The sequence below is a fragment of the Pteropus alecto genome, unplaced genomic scaffold (genome assembly GCF_000325575.1).
Source record: "Pteropus alecto unplaced genomic scaffold, ASM32557v1 scaffold72, whole genome shotgun sequence".
Taxonomy (NCBI): Eukaryota; Metazoa; Chordata; class Mammalia; order Chiroptera; family Pteropodidae; genus Pteropus; species Pteropus alecto.
This window is the reverse complement of record NW_006436811.1, coordinates 6,500,712-6,509,454: the sequence shown is the minus strand read 5'-3', so window position 1 is coordinate 6,509,454 and position 8,743 is coordinate 6,500,712.

Genomic DNA, 8,743 nt, shown 5'->3' with positions numbered 1-8,743 from the left:
TGAGATTTAGCTATCGATATTCCAATCATGAGATTTAAATTCTATGCCATTCCAGTCAAATATGAACCCAACATAATTGTAAAATTCTGGACAAAACAATTTCTTGTTGAGTGATCTCATTTTTATGATAGTTTAAATACACCCTACTATTATCAGAAATTGTTTTACCATGAGAGTACAAATTAAAAGCTCTACTAACAGTTATAAGCCTCCATATGTAAGCTGTCTGTAAATCTGTATCCCTTTCCAATAGATTACTTATTCTTTATGTTAATTATGACTTAGATTTCATTTTATGTACATTTCCATTTGCAGACATGAAATGCCTTAAGTAACTCTTGTCAGAAGATATATGAATAAGCAAAGGATTTTAGTTAATCTTGCTCTTTGAATGTTTGAAAAATACATAAAGTCATTTAATTAATTCTTTCAACATTCAGTTTCACATGGAAGAACTTGTAACTTGGTCACCTTGAGCAACAATGAGTTATTTCTTTATTCCTGAAGTTTTAAGTGCCTGCCTTGTACACAAATTAAGGTCACTTATTGTCATCAGGACTGCTTAAACAAATTCTTCCTCATTTTGCATATTGAAGAATGTTCATCCATTATATGTTAACTGGTTACCTATTGGATTTTTCTGGGAGCTGCTGAAATGGTATACAGATGTTTCAAACATAATTTTATAAGCATAAACTGAGCTAATGCACTATTTCTCAGTATGGGATTTTACTTAGTCCACTTGACTACCTGTAAAGAATGTGTCTGGACAGTGACTCAAAGAACCTTTTTAAAAAAGCATATGAATCATACTCAATGATTTATTCACATATCTATTTAAAAAATTCCATTGGTCATGCTAAAAAAGTTGCAAGCCCTTTGACTTAAGTATTTCTATAATGGCTGTTAAAATCAATTCTGGCATTAAAGTCTCCAAGAATGAACAATGCATTGAGTGGAAAATTGATTACATGGTCAAAGAACAGTCCTTTGTGGCCTCGTTTGCTTTTTCGATTAGCACAGCTGTCATGGCTGTTGTAGGTGGTCCTCAAAACTTATAGGAAAAAAAATCTGTCCTTGACACTTAATGTTTGTCTATGGATTTTTGGGAAAGAAATATGTTTTTGCTTGCTTGTTAGAACCCACCAACGTAGGTACCATTGTCAAGTTGAGTTTTGAAAAGATAAAGGAGAGATACAAAGGAGACTGATGTGTGAGGAAGAACTAAGTAATATAAAACACCACTTTTAGGATTTATATCTAAGTTCATGAGAAATACATTATTTTGTAAGGGAAATGCTCTGATTTTCACTGCAGCTGCACCTATGCGTAACAGAGTAACTTACCTTTGGTAGAAATTCCGTTGATGTATTAAAGTGCTAAAAATGGAAACTGGTCACTTTTTCATCTTGATTTCTATCTTTGCTTTTTCTTTTCTGCCATTAGAAAGAAACTTTGAGGCCAAGCCTCCTCCCTGGTACACAGGGAGGGACTGTGCCACCTACAGTGATCCTGTACACTTTACCTTCACAGGCTGTTGGTGTTTAGTAAGTGCTTATTGGAGTGTGTTATTGATTTATCTTAGATTTATTTATTTACTTATTTGTATGTAACTTTTCCTTTCCAATGAACAGATTTCAGATCAAATCCTCCCAGAGTTCTGGAATGTTGATCTGCTCTGCTCTTTTCGAAACCTTCTCTAGAAAAGACTCATATACCAATCTATCTGGCGTTCCAGGCTAGCAGCTGTACAATTTTCCACTTTTCTTTTCTTGCATATTGTATTAGTTTCCTTTTGCTGCTGTAAGAATTTACCACAAATTTATTGCCTTAAAACAGCATACGTTTATTATCTTACAGTTCTAAAGGGAGGAAGTCTGAGTTGGGTTTCACTGGGCTAAAATGAAGATGCTGGCAGGGCTGTGTTCTTTCTGGAGGCTCTCCTGGAGAATCAATTTTTTTATGTCCTCCACTTCTAGAGGCTACCTGCATTCTTTGGCTTGTGGTCTCCTTCAGTCTTCACAGCTGGCAATGGCTGGTTGAGTCTTTCTCACACTGAATCACTAACACTGACTTTCCTTCTTCCATCTTTCACATATGAAGACCCTTGTAATCACATGGGACCCACCTGGATAATCCAGGATATAATCTCCCCACCTCAAGGTCAGCTGATTGGTAATCTTAATTCCGTCTGCAGCTTTAATCCTCCTTTGCCAAGGAAGATAACATATTCACAGTTCCCAGGAATTAGGATGTGGGTATCTTTGGGAGAGATTGTTCTGTCTACTGCACCTGTATTCAGTCAAAGTAAACAAACTACATCTACAGCATTTTTAATAACTCAGTTATCATGGCCATATCTTTGATGCAGGAAAGATGCCACATGTCTAGAGAACATCACTGGCTTTCCCATTAGCCTCCATTTAGCTGGTCTTTCCATTTGTAAAAAGCATTTTAATCTGAAGTTTATTAACTCTTATGGTTTCACACATGTAGGTCTTTGGATCCTTTGCAGTTATATGTTAAATCTTTTGGTAAGTGTATTTTTTTTTTTTTTTGGTTTGTTTTCAAAGAAGTCATGAACAAAGTTAAATAATTATATACAATTCCACATATCCTTACATTCAATTATTATTGTTTCAAATTATAGTTTGATTCTTTTCTTTCCTCCTCAGAAAACTAGAGTGGTTTCCAATGGTTTTAAACTTACATTAAAAGTTATAAGCATTTGATTCAAGATCTATCAGAATCTACTTAGCATTCTGGAAGGTGAACATAGACATTCTGCTATTCTACTGTGCTCTTAAATTTGACAAAGTACCACTGGTGACTAAATTACCAGTGAATCATTCAGTGAGGTTATCCATTTGTAAAACTTGGAACATCTTGCAAAATACAAATATACCCCACAGCTGAAGGCAGGAAAACTAAAGGTTTTGAGGAAAGTTTTACCTTTCCACTTCCAGTCAGTCCTGTTTCTCTTCATTCAACTTGCTATTTTTGGTGCAAAACTCTTAAATTTTCCTAAATGCCTTTTGCTTTTTATGTCTAAGATTGTATTAAGATGGTTTTGATGTCACAAATTAATGAGAAGTAAGAAGTCTGTAGGATACCAAATTTCTTTCAGAAACTCATTTCATTCCCCCAAGTGTCTTATCTTCCTGTCACTTAGTTGTAAATGAAAAATCCGGTGATTTCTTAGCTGATAATTAAGATTCTAGATATCAGACTCCTTAAATGTTAAAAGAAACAGAGATATAGGAAGAGACCTCTTAATTTTTCCTCTTCTCCCTCCATGGTGATTCTAGGAGTCTAAGGCCTGTGAAGCTTTTGTCGCTCAAGTTCTTGGCATTCCTCTGTTGAAAGACTCATTGGAACTGTTTTATACTATAACAGTCTCTGTTGGGGCAGGTGGGTGGATGATCTATGAGAATCTGCCATGCTTTCTTTGCCCAAAGAAGTTGCCATGAATCTGATCTTGGGAAGGAACAGATGAATGAAGATTTGGCACAATATCTCTGAAAGATTTCCAGGCCTCATTACACCACACTGTCTAGCTACCTACCACCTCCTAGCTTTCAAATCATAGCTCATCAATTTAATTAAGTTTTTACAGATACATGCCAGGTCTCCAGTATAATATTAAGTTTTTAAACTCACTTTTTAAGTCAACAAACTTATTGGCTGCAAGACACAGCGTCATGTGCCATGAATTAATGTGACATAATGTGGCAGTTTACTGCATACTTGTTCACATAAAAGCTTAAAACATAGTTTAAAAGATAAGGAAAAGGGAGACAGGGAGTTGGAGAGAGATAAAAAAATGGAGTGGAGAAAGAGTGGGAGGGAGAGAGAGAGAAAGAGAGAGAGGGAGAAAGGGAGAGATTAAATAATATCAATTAAAGAAATATCACAGGTCATTACATGATTAATTACTAAATGAGTGCTATAAATTTTAAGTGCCCTGGCTTCAGAAAAAAAGAGATCATTGTGAATTGAAGGGTGAACTTGAGAGAGTTTTGAAGGGTAGCTAAGTGGAGAATAGAGAGTTGGTGTTTTGAATAGATGGGCCCAGCATGGAATGGAATGATCTGATATAGATGCTTTATTAAATTATCTTTTTAGTTTTATTCATGTCTTACAAAGGCTCATGATTTACTCTTCTTAAAACAATTTTTGTGTAATAACTTCACAACTGGTAATCTAACATAGAAAAAAGTAATTGTTAATTTATGTTGATTTTAAATAAAAATATATACTTCTATTCATATTTACAGGCACAAACATGCCTTTGATTATTAAAATCAATAATTAATCCTGTCAGCAATATTCACAAAGACACATGCTGACATTTCTTAAAATTCTAACAATGAAATATTTTTTTCTAAAATAAATTAAAAATCGTCTTTAGAGTATATTAACTTTTCACAATCAGAAACTTTTTGTGAGCCTCTATCTGAAGCTTGACCTTTCTTTGATGCTTGTAACTGCTGTACTATATTTATTTTTGATTAAATGGAACCCTCTGCTAGTTGATAATAACTTTTGGCTTGTAAAGAGCAATAAAAGAATTTAAATCATTTAAAGTGTAGCTCTTCTTTGATATCAACTGTCCAACATTATTCTAACAAAAGAATGCCTAACATACTTCTAATGAATTTCCTTTTATATAAGATAAAATATTTAGCAAGAGAATTTGAGATACCCATTAGGGCATCTCATTCATAAATTTCTAGGATGTTCATCTTGCAGGACCTGATGATTCATGGAAAGGTTTATGTGCTGGATAGAATTATCCAGCAAGTACATTTACTTTTGGAGAAGAAAGGCCTAAAGCCATGCCTACCAAGCTTTTTCTAGGATCCTTTATTAAAATACGACTCTTTAAGAAAAATATCCTTTTTTTTCCTAACAAATATCTGTAAAGTGTGAATCTTACCTTTTTTCCTTTTTTCCCCCATAGATAAAAGAAAGGAATTTTCAGCCGATTGCTAGTGACTTTGAAGGAACTTTTAACAACTGTTCAAGGCCAAATAGATTACTCTGTTTTATGCAAAACCTATCAGCATTTTTGCTATTGCACATTTCTTTATTTCCTCAGAGTTAATTGCTAAATGTCATCTACTCCTGCTGTTCTAGCGAGTCTGAATTTTCTCAAGATGTTTCATAACTTTCTCCTCAGAGATTTCAATCTCTGTCAAATATTCTAATTTTTCTTAAACAGAGCCTTTGAAGCAGGAGCATTCCAAATGTCCTTTATGGTAAAGATGAGTAGAAACATCAATCTCCCTTTGTTATCTTCATTCCGGATTAGAAATTTCAAGGGTATTTTTATATATTTGAAAAACAGGTAGAAATTTAAAAATTCCATTTATACCCTTTTTGCCTTTTTGTTTCCCAAATCCTTCTTCTTTAGAGTAGCTGCATTTTTCTAATTCTTGTATTAAATGATCAAATTTTATCCATGACATTTGTCTTCTTAAATCTGAAAAAAATGATTTAGCAGCAAGCTCATAGGTTCTAAAATATCTTTCTTTTCGAAAGCTGCTACAGTATGTCATCCTTATGCTCTTTAGCAGGAGTCTCTTGAGCTCTTTCAAAAATGTCTGAATTGAAGACATTTGTTTATATTCCTTACCTAAAGGGTACCTTCCTCTCTTCACAATGTAACTAGATCCTTTAGTCAAAATGTCACACACCAGCCTGTCAACAAATCATGAAATAGGTAAGTTTCCTCTGAAGGTCATGCATACAATTGCTCATCACAGAATTATACCAAAGGTCTTGTAGCTTTACCACTTCTGTTTGCTCATTTTGCATTCATTTTTTCTTTTCCTTTTGTTCCTACCATTATCCTGCCTGGTTTTGTCCACCCACTCCTTGTGTTAACCTGGAATTCTTAATTCTTTTGAATCATAAGGTGTGCTCATCTAATTAATCTCTAGTACGCTCACTACTTTAGATAGATGGACTAAAAGAAAATGCCTAGGGGCCTGGGGGTCTCTGTTTTCTCCTTGGTTACACTGGGTTGAGTAGGAATTGGGGGGAAGGGGTACGGAAAAGAGAAAGGATGTGAGGAACTTTCAGAAGAGAAAACTAAAAACAAAATCAACAAATGCTAGAAGCTTAAAGGAAGACATGATGGAGCAACTGTAAATTTTCACAGGAAATCTATATGGGGAATTTCAGCCACAATTTTATCTAGTTTTCAGGGCAAGGTATTAGGTTTTCAGAAGGGCCTATTAACACATGCAGTTTTATAAGATCTTTTGATGTCATTAACTTCATTAAAAAATACTTGAATGTAGATTTTCTACAATGAAACTTTCCACATAAGTATCCCACATTAAAGGTCTTTTTAGTTATCCTGCTCAACTATTCTGCCAAGTTGCCTCATGTCCAACTACTGAACAGACTTGCTTCAGAAAAGTCCTTTATCCGTAGAGGCCAACAGTTAAAAAAAAATCTTACTAGTTATCTTGGAGAAATAATACACTACTTATCTGCAGTGGCATGAATTTATTAAACAATAAAATATGTAGTCTATTTTTAAAGTGAGAGCATCTAAGCAACTGGGTACAGACAGCAGAATAAAGATTTGAGGGCATTTTGGGGTAGTAAATAAATGTAGTTAGAGGAAATCACGCAAAAAAAAAAAAAGTCAATGAGGTTACTAGAATTGGTGGTGATAAATTTTGCTAACTTCAGTTTTTTCAGTCTTGAAGAAGTCTTACCCAAACCCAAAGTTCTGAGCATATATTGTATGTAAAGAAACTGGACAACTGAAGAAACTTCCTGGAAAAGGATGATGCTATTTCATGAATTCCACATGTTCTTCACTAGCCTTAAATGGATTGTTAATTCTTTAAAGATAACAAGGGAATCTGAAAAAAAATATTACACTGGATCTCAACGTTTAAAAAAGATTTTGAAAAAGGACGTATCTAAAAATGAAGGAATTTCTTCTTGGTAGACTGTAACTATTCTACTTTGTGGTTAGTGTTTTTATTCTGTTGTACCCATCAAAGTTCGTGCCAGCCCTTTGCTGAGTCATTTACCTGGCTTTTCTATGAACTCCTTTGTATGAGTTATCAAAGACACTATTTTAGCCTTTTGTTCTTCAATTGAAAAAGGCAGTATTTGATCCATCATTACTTTTAATTGCAGTATATTATTCCATTGCAGAGAGTCACTATAATTGTCTAACCAATTCTCTATGATTAGATATTTTTGTAGTTACTGATTTTTCAACATTATAACTATCCTTGTGGTAAACTTTCTTATTCAAACATGTCTCCAATTATTTTTTTAGAAAATAATTTTAGAAATAGAATTCCTTGGTGAAAGAAAACATACTTTATAATTTTTGATGCATCAAATTTGCCACCAGTCATAAATTTACTAGTAGTATATGTAAGTACTCATTTCCTCATATCATATAATAAATATTGCATATTTAGAAAAATCTTTACCCACTTAATAACTTGCATTTAAATTTGCATTTTTCTGATTATTTGTGAGATTAAATTTGTCTTATTTGTTTAGAATATGGGTTCACAAACTAAAGTGTGCAGGCCAAATCTAACCCATGGCTTGTGTTTTTTTTTTGGTACAAACTTTTGTTAAAAATGATTTTTATATTTTTTTAAAGAGTTGTAAAAATACAATGAAGAAAAATATATGAAAGGGATTATATAGCTCTTTACCGGAAATGTTTAAAACCTCTGGCTCAGACTGAAATAATAATATTTAAAATATCCAATATTATTAATTTTTAACTAAAGTACAGACATACTGCAAAAGATTTTACACTCACTGTTTAATCTCCATAGCAATCTTCCAAAACAGATATCTCTTTATAATTATTTTAAAGCTAAATAAACAAGCTCAGAGGTGTTAAGTAAATTGTCCAATGTCTCATAGTAAGAGATGAATCTGGAATTCTTACTCAGTGGTCTGTACATTAACTATTATGCTAAATCACAGATGATTTTGTTACATTTATACATTAATTTTGAGAGACCTGGAATCTCTCTGATATTGAGATTTCACATCCAGATACATGATGTCTCAATTTATTCACATTTCTTTTGTGTTCCTCAGTAAAATTTTGTAGTTTTCTTCATTAAGATACCATGTATTAAATACTTTCCCCTAGGCATTCTGGATTTTGGTTGAGTTGTGAATGGAATAACTTTCCACTTTTAGAATGTAAGGTCTGTAACTTCTCAAAGGTCTGTAACTAGAGGTAATCGAACCCTCTAATAGCTGTCATCAAATTTCATCTGTTCCTTTTTATGTCCAAGTACACAATCATAATGAGAGATTTGCTGCCTCATCTTGAATATTCATATTCCCCCTCTCCCACCCCTGCTTATGATTTCACTGCTTGTACTTCCAGAATAATGTTAATAGACATCCATGTATCATTCTGGTTCTAATAGAGATAACTCTACTCCATATCATTCAGCAGAATACTTTATCTTGATTTGTGTAAATCTGAGATTTTCAAATCATGGTAAAAAATTGTTGTTCTATTCTTATTTTACTAAGACTTTTTTTATTCTGAATTTTTATAGAATTTTATTAAATCCTTTTGTGTATCTGCTGAGTTGATCAAACAATTTTTATCCACTAGCATATTAATATGATGAATTCTATTGCTAGACTTCCTAAGATCAAACCATCTTTGCAGTCTAGAAATAATCCTCAATTGGGCACGATATGCTAAACTTTCCAAATA